Below are 23,815 nucleotides of genomic sequence, written 5' to 3' on the forward strand. Positions count from 1 at the left end.
CGTGCTGTTCTCCCAACATCTCTCTCTAATGAGCTGCTGTATTTGAGCTGAGGCAACAGTGACCCTGAATGTGACAAACAATGAAAATAATTGCTTGAAACTCAAACTGTGTGCAGACGTGAATCAGCTAAGTATACTATAGAGTGTACGCCTGCTTTTACTTTTTTTCTTTCCCATCCCAGCCTGTATCAATATTCACTATTATATGCTATCTTTTTCCTTGGTTGTGGTGTAAGAAACCTGAAGCATGTAGGGTTATGCTCTTCACAAAATGAACACTTTCTAAAATCAGAGATTTTTTAAGATAAAATTTAGGACTGACCACTTAGGGTTGAATAGTCTGTTGTGGGACTAAACCCTGAAGAAGTCAGTAGCCCTAAACACATATAGAAATGAGTAGTACTAAATAGAAAGCTCAGCTTGTGAGTTAGTCCTTCACTCATTTACAGTCACTCCTCCCACAGCCATCCCCACATTCATAAGACATCTCTGCTTGGTCCAGTCGTACACCTCAAGTACTAGCTTTGGCTCTTCTAGCTCTGGTCTTACAACTCCTGCACTGACACAATCTAAGGCAGGACAGACTCTCATATCAGATGCATAACCAAAGAAAGAAATGTACATGTATAGGTTACTTCACAAAATCATAAAAAAAAATCAATGACCAAGACAGCACGTATCTTGTTGAACCCACTAGTCCTGTAGAAATGTTCTACAATGAAAGCAACCTAGGTTAGCCTCACAACACAGAATTAAAAAGTCAAATTTCCAAAGAACTTTATCAAAGTTTGAGTTAAAACATGAACAAAAACTCCATTAAACCTCAAGAGGATAATAATAAGTACCTGAGTAATGCCTGAGAAAATACAGAGACACTGCTAAATGAAATGGTAAAGCCAATCCAGAATTATAAATCAGAATTCAGTAAAAAGAAAAATTAAAGAGATTCAAAGAGAAATAAAAATAGAATTGGAAAACTCAATAACTCAACTAGAATAAACTCAAGGGAATGATGTACAGATAGAATGGATCAAACAGAAGTCAGGATATCTATACTTGAAAATAACTTAGAGGAATTAGACAACAGAGTCAAAGGAAAAATATTGAGAATTGCAAGAGAAAAGACACAAGTCACATAAATGGACAGTCATCAGAATAACAGCCAAAACTCTGGAAGCCAGAATAGCCTGAGCAACGTATCCCAAGTTCTAAAGGACCATGACTGCCAACCTATACTTCTGTACCCAGCAAAACTATCCACCACAGTAGAAAGAAAATAAAAACTTTCCATGATACAAAGAACCTAAAAACAATCCATGTCCACTGAAACAACCATAAAGATACTACTAGAAGCAACAGTTAACTGAAAAGAAGAAAAAGCAAGAAACTCTAGGAAGAAAACAAATCAAGCTAAAATTAATGAAATGTAAAGTATGACTAAGAACTCAAGAACTTGGGGGTGGGGGGGAAGGAGAGAAGAGGGAGGGAGGGAGGGAGGGAAAGAGAGAGAGAGAGAGAGAGAGAGAGAGAGAGAGAGAGAGATCCCAACAACAACAACAAAATGACTTCAACCAATGCACACCATTTAATAATAACTTTAAATATTAGTGGCCTCTATTTTATAGTCAAAGGACATGGACTACCTAAATGGGATAAGGAACAGAATCCATGTTTCTGCTGTCTACTAGAGACTTACTTTGGCTTTAAGGATAGGCACCACTTTAAAGTGAAAAAAAATGGAAGAACTATTCTTGACAAGCGGTTTTAGAAAGAAAGCAGGCACTGTTATTCTAATATCTTGTAAAACAGACTTTAAACTAAAACTAACCAGAAGAGATAAAGACTTCATTCTAATCAAGGAAACAAATAATCAAACAAAAAATTACAAGGAGCTTGAAAGGTGAATCAGCATTAAGAGAACTTGTTGCTCTTCCAGAGAACCCAGGTTCAGTTCCAACACCTACATGGAAGCTTACAACTCTCTGTAACTCTAGTTCCAAGGGATCTGATGTTCTCCTCTAGCCACCATGGCAGAAGACGCAAACATGATGCACAGACACACATGCAGACAAAGCACCCATACATACAAAATCATGTCTGAAAAGAAGGGAAGAAAATATTACAATACTGAACAGATATTCCCTAAATACCCATGCAGTCAATTTTATTAAAGCATACTACTGGAATTAAAAACACAGATTAAGATCAATCCAAAAGTAGTAGGTGATTTCTCTAATTAAATTAAATTATTTAATTTAATAGACCAGCAAAAAGACTGAACAGGTATCTAATAAATATCCTACCCAAACACTGAAGGATATGCATTCTATTTGGAAGTCCACAAGAGCGTCTTTAAAAGAGAACACATACTGAGACCCAAAACAAATTTTAACAATTCCAGAAAAATTGGAATAATTACATGAATCCTATCTGACCATTGTGCAATAAAACATAAAATTGACCACAAACAAATTTCTAGTTATTGCATAAATTCATGGAGATTAACCCACTCATTGCTGAATGAAGACTGGGTCAAAGGAGAAATGAAGAGGGAAATAAAAATAATACCAAGAACTATATGAAAATAAAAACACAGTACAACAAAACTTCTGGAATCCATCAGAAGCAGTTCTTAGAGCAACCCTTATAGCCCTAGTTGCTGTCACTAAAAATCAGAAAGACACACAGACTTGGATGCAATAATTTGAAAAAAAACAAAACAAGAACAAAGCAAAAGCAAATCCAATAGATGGCAAGAAATCCCAAAAATTAAAGAATAATGATGGCATATAAAAAAAAACGAAAAAACAATACAGAAAATCAATAAGTCAAAGAGCCAGTTCTTTGTGAGGAAAAATAAGATAGATAGAAGCTTCACCTAAGTAACCAAAAGAAAGAAAAATATATTAGTTAACAGAATTAGGAAATAACCACGAAACATGACAACAGACACAAAAGAAATTCAAAATGTTGTAAGGGAATACAAACACACACTCACACACAGAGTGGGGAGGATGTAATAATCCTCTAAAATACTAGAGAACCAAGTTTAGACACAAATCAAGAATATCATACAACATGATTTTATGATAAAAGTCCTAGAAAGCTCAGGACTGAAAGGAACAGACTTCAAAATAATCAAGACCGTGTATGACAATCCCAAAGCCAACATTCTCCTCTATGGAGAAACACTTGAAGCAGTCTCATTAAAATCAGGGAGGCCAGTGTGCTGCCCACTGTCCTCACTCCTTTTCAACATAGTGTTCAAAGTCTGTGCTGGAACAATAAGGCAAAAGAAAGGAATTAAGAATACAAATGGGGAAGGGGAAGTCACATTATACCTGTTGCCATATGATATGATACAACACCTAAGAGGTGCCAAAAATTCTGCCATGTTTTCTAGAAACAATCAACCATTTCGGCAAAGTAGCAGGGTACAAAATCTACTCACTAATTTCTGTAGCCTGGCTATATGGCAACACCATGTTGAGAAAGAGATCATGGACATGCTGCCATTTATAATGGCCTCAAAGGCAAGAACAAATCTTGGAATAAACCTAATCACGGAACCCATTGGAAATTTTAAATCTCTGGAGAAAGAGATTGAGGCATAAAATCAAAGGCCTCTCATGCTCATGAGTCAATAGATTTAATATCCTTAAAAAATGACCATCCCACTAAGGGCAATTTACAGGTTCAATGCAAAATGCCCACAGCATTATTCACAGAAATAGGAAAATATCCTAAAATTCACATGGAACCAGAAACATAGCCGTAATAATTCTAAATAAAAAGAGCAATGGTGGAGAGATTATTGTTCCAGAATTCAAGATATATTATAGAGCTACAGTTATAAAAAGAATGCAGTACTAAAGTGAAACCAGACATGTAGACCGACCAGCAGGATAAAATAGAAGACCCAAACATGAGTACCTGTAACTACAGCCTTCTGACATTTGACTATATATACCAGATATTAATATATATTGACATATGTCCAAAGGATCCAACCTCCTTGTCCACAGATACTTACTCAGCCATGTTCAGTGGTGCTCTATATACAGTAGCTGGGAACTGGATACAGCTTAAATGTCTTTCCATAGATTAATGGATAATACCAATGTGGTGTATGAACATAATGGTACATGAGCAGTTATTTGGCTATGAGGGGGAAATGAAATAATGGAATTTGCAGGTAAACGAATAGGCCTAGAAAAGATTCTATTGAGTGAGAAGACCCAGACTTCGAGAGATACACACCACATATTCTCTCTTATCTGTGGCTCCTTGCTCAATTCTTCAGATATGAGTGAGTAACACGGAGGAACCACAGAAACCAGGTGGGGAGGGTGAAGGAGGTCAATACAGAAGGAGAATGAAGAAAGAGGAACAAATACCACCTCAAGAAATTATGTTACAGTATATTTACCAAAATTATTTATAATATTCATAATTGTGGGTACACACACACACACACACACACACACACACACACACACATATGAGATGAAGTTAACTTCAGTTAACAATATTCCTCACAAGAGCCCTGGGTAATCTAACAAAAAACCTGAGAACCAAGCATGAGAAACCTCTGGTTGAGTTGTTGGTCAGGCTAGCCCACAGTGGTCTCTTGGAGGTTGTCTCTATTGCTGAAAACATTACACGCTTAATACATAAGTCTTGGTTGATTCGAACCGGGTCTAACCTAAAATCCTATGGTCTGGCTTCCATAGTAGCACAGAATACTATGCAATCTGCCAGGAGGAAGAAACAATTAATAGTCCTGAGCTGCAGGGATGCTATGAACAACAATGACCAGCATGGGAAGATGCCACTGAGAGTGTAGCACTGTTATTCATGTATTGGTGGTAGTCAGTAGCTGTCTGATTGAACTTGATGCCCATTCAACTGAAGGAACGTCACTCCTAGTACTGAAAATCTAGCTAACTACTTGGGCTCCTGAGGTCTTGGATGTTAGAGGAGAAACCTTCTGCCAATTTACTAGACCAGCATAACTCCAAACTACACCTAAAATTTAACCTTACCCCCCACAGAAAATGTAGCTCTCACCCTTCATTAAGAAAGATCTTCTCTACAGCAGATTGAGACCATTTCAGAAAACTACAACTGGACATAATACAGAAACCAATGGATGGTGGACTCAGTCCAGTGAATAAATTTACAACAAAGTTTCATCTAAAGCTCCTGGAACATCGCAAAGGAAGAGAGCAGAAAGTTTGTAAGAACCCAGAACCAAGAAATCTGGTGTGAGACTGTGTCTCCTAGAAATGGCTTCCCAAAATGACCCAAACAGTGACAATATGAATAGACATGTTTATGTAGAAAGGGGGGAAAAACTCGCAGGATTCCATCCCTAGTCTAAGACCTACAAGCATGATGGCTGAGAGAGACAGAACCAGTCTCTCCTAGAGATAAATTTCCTTATGGTTACCTGATACCAATTGGTCATTCTTGAAATCACATACACACAAACTATAGGACAGACTCATCAAGTTTCTGTTGCATATTTGTACATGTGTACATACATGAATGTATATACATGTACCCGTGCATGTAGTGCATGTAACACTAATAATCAAAGAAAAACCAGGCAGAATATCAACTTGTTCTGTAGTGTAGTGGGGACTGATAGGATTTAAAGGGAGGGAAATTGGGAAGGGCTAGAAGAAGAAAAGTAAGTGGAAAAAGCATTGTAACTATATTTTAATTTTAAAATATACTTAACATGATAGAAATATTGCCCTGCAAACTGAAGTTATTATCTCATGCTATCAGCTTGGTGTCATACACACACACACACACACACACACACACACACACACACACACACACACACTAGCATGAAAAGATTCAGCCTGTGATTCTGATTTTGTAATTTGTGATTCCTTTGATAAAAGCACTAGATATGAGGATAGGTGTAAGAGATAAAATTACTAATGATTCTTCCTCAGCTAAACTCTGACCAGAGGTTCTTTTGTGCCTTGAAACTACCATTGAAGAAAAGCACTGTGCATAGGTACAAAGACGTGAACTAAAAATGCCTTGAATTAGTTCAACGCATTGTGATCTCTAATTACGTAAGTCTTCCTGATTACACTTGCCTCCAATGAAACTGCCTCAAGGGGAGGCTGAGTGAGAAGGCTCTCCACACATTATCGGGACAAATGGAACTCGTGTTTTGTTTACTTTCTCCATTTTCTTCTATGAGTGACATGCCCTTCTTCTCTATCATCTTAAACCTGTTAGTCTTTTCGGCAAGTTAACGTGAAACTTAAATATCAATCAGCACTCACCCAGCCAAGCTTCTCCTTTGGAAAGAGATTGAGCAAACCAAGTACGTGAACTCTTCAGACTACGTGTGTGTCAATACTGACTTTACTTAATTTCCTGACTCTGGCTGACCAGGCTCAATAACAATGAATTCTATGTTGAGATTGAATGGAGTTTTTCAAACAGAATTGTAATTTGTGCTTAATTATTCAATTTATTAAAAATATTTCTTCTTCCTGATGGTTTGTCAATCATCTTTTTTAATCATATTGTATGGGTCAGGAGAGTTCAAGAGACTCTTGTTTTAGGTCTTCCTTCAAAAAGTTATTGGAGACTGTCATATTATCATCATGAAAGAAGTTTTTAAAATATAAATGAGAGAGTCATAGTCACTGAGAGAGAGATGAAGGTTTGCCCTGCCGAGCAAGGAGTGTTTTATGTTGTTGCAACGATCTGTCTGTGACTAATCAGGAGCTAAGCACACATTTACCGCCTATGAAGACTTTCCTTAGACAACTGCAGACTGTAACCACACGGTCAACAGAATAACACACTAAGTTTAGCTCGTGGTTAGGCTGTCCTTTCTGTCAGCTCTGGACATGTATGTTTTAGCAATGCTAAGATTCAGTAGGTTATATGTATATGTGGCTTTAAGTGTGTGTGTGTGTGTGTGTGTGTGTGTGTGTGTGTGTGTGTGTGTGTGTGTGAAACAATAACAAAGAAGGGTCACCGGGGGTCTTTGGAAGTAGTGAGGGAGGGGCAGGAGTGATGTCAACGAAGGGTTCATGTGCGAAGTTCTCACAACAATGAAAATTTGTTTGCTCCTCAATAGTTAGCCACTCTGGTGGAGCACTACTTCCAAAAACATAGTAGCAATATACTCTGACTAAGGAAAATGGTTTGGGTTGCATTATTTAGGAATGTAGTAACTACTGCTATTTGCTCATTCAGAAATTATTTCTCATAAATCACTTTCATTTTTCACAAAATCCAAATTTTCCTCAGGATATTCTCATTATGCCCCCATTTTAAAAAGCTACAGAGGCTTCTATTAGCTCCTTGAGAAGCAGGCCCATCTCTGGATGCATCGACCACCTTAAACCCCAACAGTGAGCTATGTTTATTCAGAAAAGTGGTCGGTTTATACTGGACTGGGGAGTGTATTCAAGTGAGACTGCTAGGAGGGTAAATGCAATGAGAAAATTCGAAAACCCGAAGAAATATACTTCAAAGTGTTTGCCTTGCCTTCAGGCCACCATCAAACTACAGCTGCCACCTTGAGGTCATGGAGGAAGTCAGCCTGAAGGAAATGCTGAGGTGTGTGGAGTGGAGAGATGATATGGCAGGAAGGCAGGATTTTGACGACATCGAAAATGCTGAATTGACTCACCTTGGAATGGCCCTCCTCCAGGGTTCTTGCTGTGCAAGATAATGAATCCCTTCATTATTTAAGACATTTTAAATTGGGATTCCTGATACTCACGGCCAAAATCATCCTAACTAAACTACAGCAATACCATTTTATGAGACTATCAAGAGGAGTGAGACGCCTGACCTTACTACCAGGGAGGGAAGATTCTTCCCACACGGCCTGTTCCAGGGCTGTTCCCTGTCAGCTTCTGATTCTTTAAGCAAGTGTTGGAGCTTGGATAAGTTGTGGAAAGACAACACAAAGACAAACTAAAGACCAATCAAATATGAAGGAGTGAGAACAGCACAGAATACTCACCAGGGAAGGGCAGTGATAGACGGGGAACAAACCCGAAGCTACAGCCTTTGCTAAACCTATCCCTCTGGGATCTCTACCCAGGACAGTGACACCTTCAGGCACTCTGAGTGAGTCAGGTAAGCATGCATGAATGATAATCAGAAATGGCCACAGTGAATATAATCAGAACAGACCAAGTCCTAGGTTTACATCTTAGAAAATGTGCTGTATATTTTGGTAAAGCCCTAATGGTTGTAACTTCTCCTACATTTGAAGTAAACTAAAACATCTACCATGGTTGTCATAAATATTTTTTTCCTGTAGTAAATGTTTTTTTGTAGTTTGCAGACATGCCTACATACTAAATTTAAAGTGGAGGCTTTAAAACTTGAATGATTAAATTTTACTATTTTTTAGTAATTTTCTGTTCTCAGAAACTTAAATTAAAAGTACATAGAATTTTCATAGACCTCCTTGTCCCCCACAGAAAAGTTCTTTCCCCCATTATCAATCATCCACTGTGCATACTCCCAAGCCTATGCGGATGACACATTTGTTCTGCTAGATGTTTACATAGGCCCATCACTGTTACACAAATGTGGTAGTGTGCACTAATTCTGGTGTGTGTGTGTGTGTGTGTGTGTGTGTGTGCATATATGCACTTTCTTGTCTGATATTTATATAACAATTATCAATCATTACAGTGTTGTACAGAACTCTTTGTTCATTACCCTCAAAATCTCATGATTTCACTATTTATCCTTTCCTCCCTCTAAAGTCCCTGACAATCTTTCTACTGTCTAGATAGTTTTGTCTTTTCTAGAACAGATATTGAACCCTATTGCCTATAGACCTCCAAGATGGGCCAATTCACTTAGAGCTCTGGATCTGAGTTCCCTGTAAAGTTCCCTATCTTGATAGGCACATCTCTTCAGTGCTGAATCACAACCTGTAGTTGGGATCTACCACTGTGTATTTGCTTCTTACCTATTAATGTGACCAAGATGCTTCCAAGTTAGGAGAAATATGAATAAATCTGCTGTTAGCATCCCTGGATAGGTTTGCACGTGGATGTAAATTTTCAGTTACCTTAGATAAATTGAAAGGTCCTATAGTGACACCTGACATAATATCTTCCAACATGTTTTATTTCTTATAGCAGTGAATAATATCTATCCCCATTTCTGTAGGCATCTAATAATATCAAGATCTACCCCATAATCTAGACAAAGTGCATCAAAAGAACAAAGACTTAGGCCTGGCTTTATAAACTTTGTAAAATTCCATGGTGAAATAGACACTTGTCTAGAATCTAGAGCCAACAAAATCTCCTGAATTTGCCTCTGAACAGATCTCAGCCGTGTGGCGTCACTTAGTTCTGGAAGCCCCAGTTCTGAAACCTAAAGTCAGATTGCAGCCAGAGAAATTGGGATGTGAGGAGCTGTGCGATTGTGTCAGAGGACAAGAGGGAAACACTCAGTCTAGAACGAAAAGGACTGAGAGGGAACCCGAGGGAGAAATCGCATCTTCTCGTTGGAGTAAGGTCTGACGTGCCATTTGATGCTCTGGAAGAAAGGCAGAGAGAACTAATCTGTGAGCTGACAGGACGACCCAGAGCAATGCATAAAACACTTTTCAAGCCATTAAATGCTCAGCCATGGAAACCTCTGTTCCTGGAAAAAATGGTAAATTTTCTCATAACTGCCATTCCCCCGGAGGCTAGATGATAAAAAGAAATAAAACCAAGGGCTAGGAAGGGAACACTTGCTTGCAACAGAGGATGGACCAGAACACCTTGAAGGCTGCTTTAATTCTGAGATCAAGCAAACCGGAAACGAAGCATCCGCTGGAGTCGTCTATTTATGTCTCCAGGTTATGCAGCCACTGCGTGGTGAGCAGCAGCAGTGCCAGACGCTCCTTGCTTCATATTCCCAATCCTAAGAGCAACCCAGAATAAACATACTGCTTTTTCACAGGGTTTGTGGATCAAGAAATTGAGCATCTTGGCCTCTGGCTAAACTGCCCTTAAGTTCCTTAAATGGACCAGACCTGGCGTCATAGGCCTGAAATCCCAGCTACACAGGAAGCTAAAGCAACAGGAAATGCCAAGGCCTGAGAAGCTACAGTGTCAGTTCAAGGCCCGGTGGATCAACTTACAGAGAGCTTGTCTTATAATAAAGAAATCTGGAACACGGTATGCTTTCACTGTAAAGCACTTGACTAGCATGTGTGAGGGCCTAATATGAAGGTACAGGGAATGTGGGGAGGAAGGGAGGGAAGGAGGAGAGGATGGAGTGAGACAGACAGACATGCAGACACACAGACACACAGAGACAGAGAGAGGGGGAAGAGGGAGAGATACTGCTTAAAACCACGTTTTTTCAAAGCTACAAATTTAGCGAGTTCTCAGTGTACAAAGCAGAAGGCTCTATTTTGTACTTGGGTCTTTTATAATCCGTCACCATCTAAAATTCCCACTATGTCTCACGGCAGCCCTCAATTCACTTAAGCTGTCGTTGCTTACTCTCCAGGCCACAGCCTCCTGCCAACGACGCTTCCACAGAAGGTTTTTCCCCTACTTCCAACACTGTTTCTTCTTGTCTCCTCCTCTTTCTAAACATACGCATGTTCCAGGACCGTCAGAATCTCTTTAACCTTTTGATGACCCTAAGGCAAATCAAATTCTCCATCTTGAGGCATCTCGTAGCATTGATATTCACTCTCTTCCTGTTAGATGTGTGCAAAATGATTTGAAAAAAACAAGTTTATTCAGCAGGTTGCAGGTGACAACAGTCTGGGCAGTAAGAATAGTGCTTCCTACAGTTTGCCTAAGAGTAATTTTTAATGTGTCTTGTTTCTCCCACCAAATTCTAAAAGTTCCTCCTTAAACACCCATGCAGAATTGAATGTAGACTCACACATTGAAGATGGAAACATTTTGACTACATACAACACTTGATGGCAATGAAGAGCTTAAACGATTTCTTCAGGGCCACAAAGGCCCTTTTTGCATCTCAGCTAGACTTGCCTCATATTCTTTATTGAGATACACACAGACACACACACACACACACACACACACACACACACACACAGACATACACACACACACACACACACACACACACACACACACACACACACGACTTTGATTATAAGGACTTGGGATGTAGTTCAGTGAAAATCTGACTACCCTGTGCAAAGCCAGGAGTTCAGTCTCCAATGTAGAAAAAAATGTTTTTGATAACAAATACCATAAAAAAAATCTGCTAGAAACAAACAAACCAATGGGAAAGTGCTGAGATAGAATTAGCTCACCCAGGAGCACGAGGCAGATAGAGTATTAGTAAAACAGTCCTCTAATTAGGGCTAGAAATATAGTTCAAATACTGGAATGGTTGTCTAGCCTGCACGAAGCTGAAAATATCCAGTACCACATGGACTTTTACCCAGTGATGCATGTTGATAATTCCAACACTCACCAAGTACAGACCAGAAATCCAAGGCCAACTTTGGCTACACAGTGAGTTTGAAGCTAGCTGGTGTTACCTGGGATGCCACCTTGAAATAAAATAATAAAATTCTTTTGTCTGCTCTGGGAAGAGCAAATCAGGAACTCTGAATATTTTTATATTTTTAATGATATTTTGCCACAGATAAGTAAAACCAAATTCCATAAACCAAAATCTGTCAGAATAGTTACTAAATGCATGGGTGCAAAAGCTCACGAATACACAGAAACCCATATTTCTAATGAAGTAGATAGCTCTGGGGTGTTGAAAACACTCTCTCTGAACAAATAAATCTGGGAAATGCTATTTTCATGTCAACATATTTAAAAAAGTAATGTATCATCTTCACAGCAAGCCTTCCATGTCACAAGGGGAGAAAAATAAAATGTCTTTTACCAAACTGAAGGGATGCAGAGAGAGCTTTGAAATTGGAGAACTTGGTAGAAAACACATCAGAACTATATAAATTATTTCGAGATGAAACTGTTTTTATCAAACTTCACGTTCGCAGGAATGACCAGCAGTACGCTTGAAGTTACCATACACTTCTATGAAGGCCGTCACAGCCAATTTCAGAGAGCACATCAATTCTGAAGAGGAGGAAAATCTTAAAGAGTAATAAAATATGCTGAGAAAATGTTCGATGACTGGCCCCTACACACACCAAAATAGATAGACTCAGTATATAAAATGACTAATAGCAAAATTTTTAAAAATGCGAATTTAATCGGTTTAATGATTCCAAATGTTTTACTGGAAATTTCAAACACAACATCTAAAAGGGGGCTAGAAAAATGTCTTGGTGGTAAAGCGTGCCCACAACTCTTGCAGAGGACTGACTCCAGTTCCAAACACCAAAGTCAGGTTGCTCACAACCACCAGGGCTCTAAGGCCCTCTCCTACCATCCACAGGTACCTGTGCTCATGCGTGTAAGCCACACCCAGGCGTACACATCCATGTAATTGAAAATTAAGATAAATCTTTAAAGAAAACCACTGAATGGCAAATGGTTGCTATGTTCCCTGAATACACAATGCTCTGGCTTTTTATGTCAAGCGATCAATGATGTCACCACCTCTAGAAACCTCATACACAGTTTCTTCTCATTCCAAATTATTTCCCTCAGCTTCAACTTCAATCCCTCTTTAGCTGCCAGGTGAGTACTTTCCCTTAGGTTAGGGGAAGCCCGCAAATTGAATCCAGCCCCAGGACCCATTTCTTTCTCTAGTCACAAATTCATTATTACTTTTTATTTGTCTCACCTTTTAGCATGCACACACACACACACACACACACACACACACATGTACACACACACATGTACACACATGCACACATACACGTACACCCACACACATGTACACACGCACACACACGCACACACATATACTACCACCACCATCACACAAACATACAAAATCCTTCTAGGAACACAATATATGATGTCTCACAGACTTTGCCTCTGAAGTACATTAAAATAAGAAGAAGCCTTCCTGCAGTTCTGGATTTTTGTTTGTTTGTTTTTTGTTTTGCTTTTTGGCTTTTTTTCTGCTGACTAAACAGTATCAGTATCTTTAAAGAACTATGTCTAATAATCCTCTGGAGCATCACTCACTACAGCTCCTGGCTCTGAAAACATAAGTCCTCAGTTATTCGGTAAGTTAGGAAACTGAGGCAAGGTCTTGACAATTTTCCGGATTGACTTGTAGCCTTACAACAGATAACATCTCTATCATACTATAAATTCAAAGAACTGCTGTGATTGTTCACACAAAACCCAGGATGCTGTGTATCCAAGTATGAAAAAGGTATCTATTTTAGTATTCACAGGGATATGAGTCAGATTCCTGCTTTGTATTCCATAGTAGGCATTACTATAGTTTTTTGGTGTACTTATCTTTAAAACCTACTAAATTTTGGAACTTTTCATCTAAATATCATTGTCCAGCTGACTGAAAATGAGCTTTCATTTCACTGTTTCACTGGCTAATAGGAGTAGGTATTATACCAGGCATTTTTTGCCTAATATCACACAAAGTGTTGCATTAGGGATTGTCTTTAAACAGGTAAATTTGGAACTGTTTAAATTCTCAAAATGTAAAATCGCCAGCTGCATAGACATCAAGACTAGCCTGGTGTGAGTTACTAGTCAAAAATGTTCATTTCTAATTTGGTCCAACTAGAAATCTTAACACAATTTCATTAAAAAGAAAAGTGGCTTTGTGTAACTTGAACCCATGACTCAAAGGTAGAGTTCACTCTCTCAGTCAGAGGGTGTCCCTGTCCTTATATCTTCTGTTTCAAGAGACCCACAAATACAAATCGCCTTGGAAGTAGACAGCAGTCCTCTTTAGATACCAATCTGTCCAAAGCTTGACCTTGGATTTCCCAGCCTTTATATATATAAGAAGTAAATTTCTGTTGTTTACTAATTACCCAGGCTGTGGGATTTTGTTATCGCAGCAAGAATTTACTGTGATGGTTATCTTGAGAAAACAACACACATTCTCATCCCTCCATTTGTTGTCGCTCCACCTGTCTGTTATGCCCCGACTCTCATGTGCATCCCTTAGAATTCTGGAATCACTTCAGATATTGCAGAGTTCTAGGGAACACTGGTTGAAACTGGAGTGAAGAAATCTAAACTCATGACCATAGCCACGCTATTTCCCCAAGTAGATCTCCTGTTTCCTTCATACAAATGCAAACATATACATGAAGTTTCCTAAAGTCAAGAAGAAAATCCTTGGGAAAATAAGTCATGTTAGTGATAATAATGTTTCAGTATAGCAATACCTAGATATCACCATTTTCTTGTGAGGTAAGTTTATTCAATAGTGAAAAATTTTAAAGCCACTACTTTGGTTAAAACAGGTTGGTAACATACCATAATTACGTAATCCCAAGAAACATTTTTCAATAAGCTACACCATTTTCCATGAATTTCTCTGCCTTACTTGCATGTATGTACTGTAGGGAAATTTTAACCCAATAACACAGCTGCTCTGGCAAGGAATCACACATCTGAAGAACTTCTAGGTCTGTGTGATCCAGCAGGAATGACACATGTTTAATCACTCTGGCTAGTATACACACATATCCTTAGGACAGACCTTTAATCCCAAACAAGGTAACATTAGTTTGTAGAATGAAGCAGCCATTTTGAAAGTGACATCTAATTGAGGGGCAGACAACTGATGAACCAGAGAAAGATTTGACAGGATGAAGCAGAGATAGGATGTGCCCAAATCTTCTCAGGGGAAGAGCCAAGAAGGAGAGGCTATGGGAGAGCAGCACAGTGGGTGAGCGAGTTTTACCAGGACAGTTCTACAGAGATGGGTTGTAATTGAAGACAGAATGAGCCAGAGGATTCGACAGAGCCAGATGATTGGAACGGATTGCCAGTTAGTTTGAAGCTAAGCAGAGCAATTCAGTCAGAAGCCACGAAAAGCCAGTTTGAAACAGCCTGACAGAATTTAGAGTTCAACTATCCAGACAGAGTTTAGAAAGATCTAGAAAGGATAAGCTACTCAGCAGTAAGCCTCCAAGAAGAGAATTACGTCTGGTGAATAAAAGATATTTTTACAATCTGCCTCATTGTTGGATACTATTCTAATACACACAGAATAGCGAGGATCTTTTATCGCCACAGTGAAATGCAAAATGCACGTGCCATGGAATCTGTGTCATACCTCTGAGAAAGTTGTGTAAGACAGAAAAGAAAGCGACGGCAAGAATGGAATGTTGCTGTGGCCTGAATGTGTTCCACTTCCCAAATCATATGTTAAAAATTAATTGTCAATGTGACAGTATTAAGTAGTATGACCTTTAAGAGGTGATTAAGACACGAGGGCAGAGCTGCCATGAATGAGATTAATGGTTTTCTGAAAGAATTGAAAAGGTACCTTTCGTCCTTATACCTTCGGCTGCATGAGCCCCAGCTACAGAGGTCCATCACTTGTAACAGACAGCAGTTCTCACTAAACATCAAATCTGCTTCTGACCTTAGACTCCTAGCTTCCTTAATCATGAGAAGTAAACCTCTCTTACTTATTAATTACTCAGTTTAAGGAATTCTGCTACTAGTAGTAGCAGTGAACAAAAGCATCTAAGAGAAACCATTACAAATCTATAAACATCCATTCTTAAACATTGAATAATATTCTGAAAATTGCATAATACCTATGGTTAAAGAAATGCTTTTCAAAATAAATCGATTTGTTGGTGCAAACAAAAAGTTTTTCATAATTCTGTAAGACCACTAGCACATTTGACTTACAGAATAAAAATAGCTTAAAAGAAATATCAAATATATGTTGTGTACATTTCTCTCTCTAGCACAAAACTGCCAACATATTGTCCTGTGGCAGACAAATGGAAGAGTTTTACCAGGGAAACTAATGCAAGATTAAGAGGGGAAACCGAGCTTAAAAGTTATAATATCCTAAGAATTTAGAAGCCATGACAATGTCAATGTCTCACTTGTTCCCTTTGTAAGGAAGAAGAAGAGACACTAAGGTAAAGGGTAGGACAATGGTAACTGCACCAACAAGTAAAAAGGGATCCTATCATCCAAATTCCAACTGTTCGGTTTAAACTGTGCTGAAGGATTTTTCCAAAGACAAGAGCATATGTTTTGTTTAGTAAAGAGACGTTTTGAACATAAAGGAGAAAATCAACAAAGGAACAATGTAAGCACTCAAGACAAATGAAATTATTTAAGGTTTTATGAAAAGGGAATACAAAGTTCTGCCAGAAATTAATAATTAAGCATAGTCACAATGTCCTAAGTGCTCTTTTTACTGTTTGAAATTCCTTGAGCTTATTCATTTTTAAGATCCTTTATTTTCAGTTCAAAAGTAGTGACAAAATGCTAATTTTATGACTTAATTCATGAGAGCATAATTTTATTTTAAGAACATTCCAACATGTTTTCAAGGTATTCTAAAGCTCTCTTTTTAGTACCAAACAAAATTGCATATGTAAAAATACATGGGGTTGGGGATTTAGCTCAGTGGTAGAGCACTTGCCTAGGAAGCGCAAGGCCCTGGATTCGGTCCCCAGCTCAAAAAAAAAAAAAAAAATACATAATTTACACCCAAAGTATAAACTATTTAATCAGCACTGTTTAAAGGCACACATACACACGTGAGAACCCGCGCAAGCAGTAAAGGCTCTTTTCTCCCAGAAGTCATTAGGTTCACTTCTTGACCCTTTCAAAGTGATTCCTTAAAACTATATGAATGAACATATACATCAAACAGATACTGAAATTCTCAAAGGTCATTTTTTGCTTTGTATGGTAATAAGACACTCAAGGCAACCGTCAGAAAGTAACTGGCACAGCACCATGCTGGGCTGGCATCAAAGAAGTTGCTGATGCTAAAATTTCTTTCAAACCAAAAAAGCTAGTAATAACTTAGTTCGAGCTCAGATGATTCAGATGATCCTGAGTTCCCACCCTGTGAACTGAATCAAGTTATTTTAACAAAACACAAAAAAAGCAGCTCTGGCATAGGAATATGTCAGAATTCAGACTAGTCATCACTCCTTAGAAAATGCTCCAGAGAGAGAATAGTGTACCAGATCCCTAAGGATGTCTTCACCATAAAACATGTATCCATCATTCCCCCTCCCCCATCTCTCACCATTAATGATAGTAAGCATCTTCCCTAAGGAACGTAAAGAAGCAAGAGACCCCCACAACATACCGGCTGGCACATGGGGATGTGGGTAGAGCATAGAGGTGCGGTCAAAGAGTAGGCCCAGATCTTAGTTCCAATGAGAGGCCAATCACTTAGACATGGTCAACGTGGCCAGAGAAATCCACAAGAAGCATAACACCCACTAGATCAAGAAACAGTATGCAGTCCAGTATATAGTCTAGAAGTAGGTGGATACTCAAGTCTTTTGATGTGACACAACTGCTTTCAGAAATCATCCAGACAGCCAATAAGAAATTATAAACAAAGCCACAGTGAGGACATAGCTCACTAGGAAGAGCATTATACACAGTCTCATAGATGTTAGCGACAAAACTTGGTTTCTTAGTGGTGAAGGCAGCTTGTAGTAGAGGGAGACTTGATTAAAATTAACAGAGGAACCAAGTAGTAAAGTTCATGTAGTTATCTATGAGGCTGGAGAAGCCAGTGAGGCAAGTGGGGGTCTATTGGGACTTATGATTGTAAACAAGGGTAGATGGATGAAGCTGAAGACCTAAGTCACTGGTGTAATAAAACAATGTTCAAAGGCATGGACCCTGGAGACCCTCCTGAGTCTTAAGTACAGATCTTAACACAGTCTCCTGGACTAAAATGTCAGACCGGACCAAGCTCTTTTGTAATATTTGAAAGACAGTTATGATGAAGAATCAATATATACATAGAAAATGACCCTTGAAATGAGAATAGATTAATTTGAACTAAGATATAGTTGTATTGGTAGACAGCCTGCCTAGCATGCCCAGGGCCCAAAGTTCCATCCCCAGCACCACAAAAAAAAGTTGGAATATGGAATATGACTGTAATCCATGTAATCCAAGCATTCAGGAAGTGGAGGCAGGAGAATAATATAGTCACGGCCATCCTCAGCTGCATAGAGTTTGAGGTCTGCCTCAGCCACTTGGGATCCTATCCTAAACCAAGCTAGAAGAGTCCCATCCCTCCCCTCCAGTTGCAGGAGATCAAAATTCGCTTGAGAGAAAACTGATTAAAATAAAATAAGTTACTCCCCGTAGATGTTTTCTATCAATCCTAAGAGAAGCATCTGCTGAAACTGCACATTTATTCAGCACGCCATAGTCTTTCTTCATCCTAACATAGGTTAAAATTGAGCTCTGTTTCTCTCATTATCAATTCTCTCTCTTATAAGCCAAAAATTCAGCTCATAAAATTTTTACAGGAAACTGTCATCAAAAAGCTACTGGTCTTTATCAAAATTCATCACAAAGTAAATCAAACCCACTGTTCTTTTCCAGTCAACAAGCTGCTACATTTCTCTCAGTAAGCACATTAGTTCATCTGAAGTTGGTATGTTGTTTTTTTTCCAGCCCATTAGACTCCCATTTAACATTGTTCCTCTTGCCAAACAGAATAGAAATATTGAATAACATAGTATCCAATCAGAAGTCCAGAGTACTATAACATTTGCCCTAACACATTAATTATAAACTATACAATCAGCGATAGACATATATGGGAATTCTTACTCATTTAAACTATCATTGTATAATTAATTTTCATTTCATTTATATTATATGACAAAAATTATTTTTAGGGCATAACCCCAACTCCTCTATATGCATCTCTTACCACCATGGCTTAAAGTAATTAAACATAGAATACTGCCAGAATCAGATGCGAGTAGATAAAAATGTTGTCCAAAATGTTTGTTTAAAAATCACAGGGATGTTTATCAAATAATGGACACAGAGTGACTCTGGCAGTTAGCATTAAGAACGGACATTTTACACAGATAAGTCTTTCTCATAATGAGTTTGGTACATATGCATTTACCTAAGACTATCGAAGGCTGGGGCTGAAATGGAGCCTGGAGGGATGTCCATAGGGACCAGAGAGGACAAACAACCCTGAAATTACACAAGGTGCACAGTTTTCCATGTGTGCACTTCAAGTGAAAAAAGAGAGATCAGAGCAGAGAGCATAGAGTTCAGTGGGCTCGAAGCTCTCAAACAAGTACAAGCGTCTACTTTAACTCAAACTCTTCATCTTACATATAAGAAAAAAGCGACCTGGTTTACATTCTGGGGTTGTTCAGAGTCATAAAATCTTATCGGGTCCTATTTCTCATGACAGTGGTATGTAGAATGTTACTGAAATGCTCAGCCTCCATCCACATTCCCAACAACCATCTACCCTGAGAACAACAGATCCGTGAGGAATCGGAGGAAACTATGATGCCCGCAGCAGACTGGGAAGCCTTACAATGGAGCCTTTAGAATGAGAAAGTATAGCACTTCAATGTGTGCTTGTTAATCTAGACTGAGCTTCTGCTGGGAAGGACAGAGAGACTTGAAATGTGAGGATGTAGAAAGTAATACAGCCTTGCTCCCAAATGTCCCAAATGCACAGCATTTCAATTTTCCATCAAGACAAGTTGTAAACACAAAATTGCAGGAAGCTTTGTGGCCGGAAATTAGAGTTTCCTAAGTCGTTTACTGTCATCAGGTTGGCAGCGTGACCATGGACATGGCTCTGCAGCCAGGCTCTTTGAATTTGAGTGTAGCCTGGTTCACTGTCCAGGAAAAGAAGCTTACACAAGTTCTTAGTACCCTGTGCCTTTTTCTAACACAATAGGGACAATGGCAGTCCCTAATTCGAGTTTCTCCAAAATAAAATGGGACATATCTTCAAGTTTATTTGATAGAGCCTCTGAGGGCAAAAATGAAAAGTCACACAAGTGAGACAGCTATATAAACCTAAATTGCAAATATCAATTTTACAAGCATTGGAAGCTTGAGTCAGCCAAAGTATCTGAGATGACCTTGTAGAACTGTCTATCCAAAGGGTGAAGTGTGGAGAATGTTCTTACCCACTCTCTTTAACCGATGCTTGAAGATTGACCAGAGATACTAAGTCCTCTTCAATCTGTACTAAGCTGACAACAGATCTAGTGACTTTCTGATTTTTTGGAGAAAGCCTGGGAGAGAAAGCAAACTGACGTACAGTTCAGTTGAAGAAAGTTACTCGGCTTGAGACTGACCTATCAGAAAACTGTCTTCCAGGGCAATGACTGCAATCAAAGTCAAGTAAAAGGACTGTGACACAGACCACTGGAAGCATTGGCCACTAGCTATGTTATCTACCTCACAGCATGGCAGAGACTGAATAAATGGATTCCTGGGATTGGAACAAACCTGAAAAAGACTAAGAGATCAGTGTAGGCTACGACTATTATTCTTTTAATATTTACTATCCATAAGACATCAAGTACTGTAGCATGAGATTCCAATTTAAATAATTAATTAAATGATAAAATAATTAAGAAGATTGCTCTGAATAACTTTTCAGATTTCAACCGGCAATAAAGAAGCATTTGTCAACCAAGTCTAAAGGTTATGAGAAAGGTGGGCATTAGGTTGAAATGCTACAGAAAGGAAAGAGCAACCTAGTCTACACAAAGAACATGGACATTAGGTTTCTAAGCAGATATGGTGTCTGCATGGACCCTTGACAAATGTACAGGAATAGTTTTGGATAGTGAAGTAGTCAGAGAAAGAAACATGGGGCTTGAGACAACAACAAGGGGTTCCAGGGTCTGATGGGAACAGTCAGTAAATAGAGCTCTGTCATGAAGAGATGTAGGCATAGTCATAAAAGGGACAGAGACATGTTTGCCTTAATTTGGACTGAATTCTAGAAACAATAGATACAATGGGAAGAATAATGTTTCATGAATTTGGTGGAAGTTTGGAGGATAGCTTGGTAGAGAACTGTAGAAGCTCTTATGTTTGAACATAAAATATCCTGAACAGGCCTGTATATTCAACACTTTGGTTCTCAGGTGGTATTGTTATTTCAGAATATTCAGGAAACTTTAGAAAGAGTAACTTACTGGAGGAAATGTATACATTCTTAGTATAGATCCATCTCACTTGGATCTCTTTTTCTTTTTCACTCTCTTTGCTTCCAGACTATCACAAAGTGAAGAAAGTCCTCCTTCTGCCCACTCCCACCATGCATCCTTTGTGATGTTTTTTACACAGCTACATGGTATGAAGCATCCTTGGAATGAAACATCAGAGACCATGGAACAGAAGTAACCTTCTCTCCTTGAGATTTTTCTGAACACTTTCTCGGTGATAATAAAACTAACAGAGAGGCTACTACCAGAGCTTAGCTCCTTCGTGAGCACAGAAAAGTCTGAGAAGTAGGAAGTAAATGGTGACTTTGTTTTGAGTCTGTTGACTTGGAGGGATTTACCAAGCTTACAACAGCTGTGGTTTGTTTCCATTGTAAACTCAGAGAAATGGTTCAGACTAGGGGAAAGAAGATTCAGAGAGGCACCATGATGTTCTCAAAGGCACTGCCCCTATTGGATTTTAAACTGGAAGTTGACTTTAATAAATACTCTTGTAGTGTCTTAAAAATTTTCCAAACTTGTTTGAATTGCTTTTGAACTCTACTAATTTATTACATCAACATCATGGCAGACACCGGGGCCATGGCACTTGGGTGTTTTATAATATGATGTGGATTGATGTTATGTCTGCAATTCAACCATTCATGATTTATTACTTTTGAAGTATTGTTCTCTCCAGGAAATTTTATTTTAAAAGTGCAAATACCACTGGATCCAACGCTGAAGTGTTATTACTCCTTGACAAACTTCTGGTTTTCTTCATTAATCTAGTTAGCAGGAAGGCACTAAGGAAATGGGTGTGTGGAGGGCAGAGGAAGGAGGTTGTTTGAAGTGCTATGGGCAAGGTCAAGACAGAAAGGGCGATTTCTCCTTGGGAATCAAAAGTCATCGACGGTGAGTCCAGCACCACACAAAGGGAAGGATGGGCAGCAGGGAGGGTAGGGTCAAAGGAAATGACAAATCATTAAAGGTGATTACTCCTTGGGACCAAAAGTCATCATTGGTGAGTACAGCATTGCACAAAGGGAAGGATGGACAGCAGGGAGGGTAGGGTAACAGGAAATGACAAATCGTTAAGAATGAACTCTGCTAATTTAGCTCTTTGAACTAGGTCCTTAAAATACAGTGTGAAGTATGCCCTAGATTTTTAAATCTACGGGTCATGACCCCCTATGGAAATCACATTAGTGAAATGTGGGGCTTGTGAAAAACTTGGCAACACTGAAAGGCTTCTGAATATGTGATGGCCAAAGTGAATTAAAAAGCAAACATGTTATGATGGACGTATTCAGGTGGTACTGACCTGAGATATATCACACAAAGCAATCACAGCCTTTGCTCTGAGCATGCAGTGTACATGCTTAGCCTGGCACTTGCTCTAATTCCATGCTACATGGTGTGAGCAAACTTTGCCTGAAACACTGCAGCTCAGATTTGACACTGTTGTAAGCTATGGATTTCAGTGTCTTTACTGTGCATACAAAGTTTTCTGCTCTTGCAGAAATGAAATGGCTTAATTCCAGAGAACAAATGTTCGAGTTATGGTTTCTGAGAAGGTTTTATTTTAAAAATTGATTTTTGAGTTGCCAACTTGAGTTTTATGACAAACTGTTCAATGAATTCTGGCCTAGGATTAGAACAGAATTTCAAGCCATTTCTGAGATGACCCTAAACATACATTTGCTATTTTGTACCACATGCTTATGCAAAATGGTGTTCTCAGCACTGACAATTACAAAATCAAAATATTAGTCAAAGGCTTGGGAGTGGGGCCTGGGTTTGGATTTTCAGAAGAAGACATAAATGCCTGGGAGGCATGTTGAATCTGCCTGTAACCCCATCCTCAAAAGACAGAGACAGATGATCCCAGAGCAAGCTGGTAAGAAAATTAGCCCTGTCAGCAAGCTCTAGGTGTGACTGAGAGACCAAGACTCGGTGCATAAGGTCAAGAAGAGACCAAGGAGGAGGCTGAACCTCAACCTCTGGCCTCTGCATGCATACAGACAGGCATATGCAATCACACTCAGCATGCATATCTCCAAACACGTGCAAAGAAAAGTATATCACATGTATATCACACATACACGTAAAACCAGAAAAACTAAAATATATGGATTAGCTGTTGGAGAGGTTCCGTGCCTCACAGGATGAAATTTTCCTCCAATATTTAGTTTTCTACAAACTAAATGGACAAATCTGATTGGTATGCAAACTTGTTTCCAGCTTTGAAAAATGCACAAAGTACATGTATAGCAGAGAATTGTTTTATGACAACTTTACTTTTACAAATACATGTTCAAATTGCATACCTAGTTTATACGCCTATCTAGAGTCCTGTAAAAATTTCTCTGTCTGCCCCAAGTCGTGTAAAACTTTCTCAGACAAAATGTAATAACACTGGAAACAAGTTAAAAAGCCCTGATGTGCAGTAAAAAAAAAAATAAAAAAAACTTTGAAAACAGACTAGATCATGTCATTTTGCTCAATGTGTATTAAACACACACACACACACACACACACACACACATACATACACACACACAAACACACACATACACACACACACACACACACACACACACACACACACACACAGGATTTCAGTATGCTAGTTCAAAACCTTTGTGTGAAATGCAAACATCACCGTGGCCTCCCTTTTCCACCTTCCCAATCCAGTGATCATTGTTTCACAGTCCACATCGT

Source organism: Rattus rattus, chromosome 17 (genome assembly GCF_011064425.1).
Source record: "Rattus rattus isolate New Zealand chromosome 17, Rrattus_CSIRO_v1, whole genome shotgun sequence".
NCBI classification, from domain to species: domain Eukaryota; kingdom Metazoa; phylum Chordata; class Mammalia; order Rodentia; family Muridae; genus Rattus; species Rattus rattus.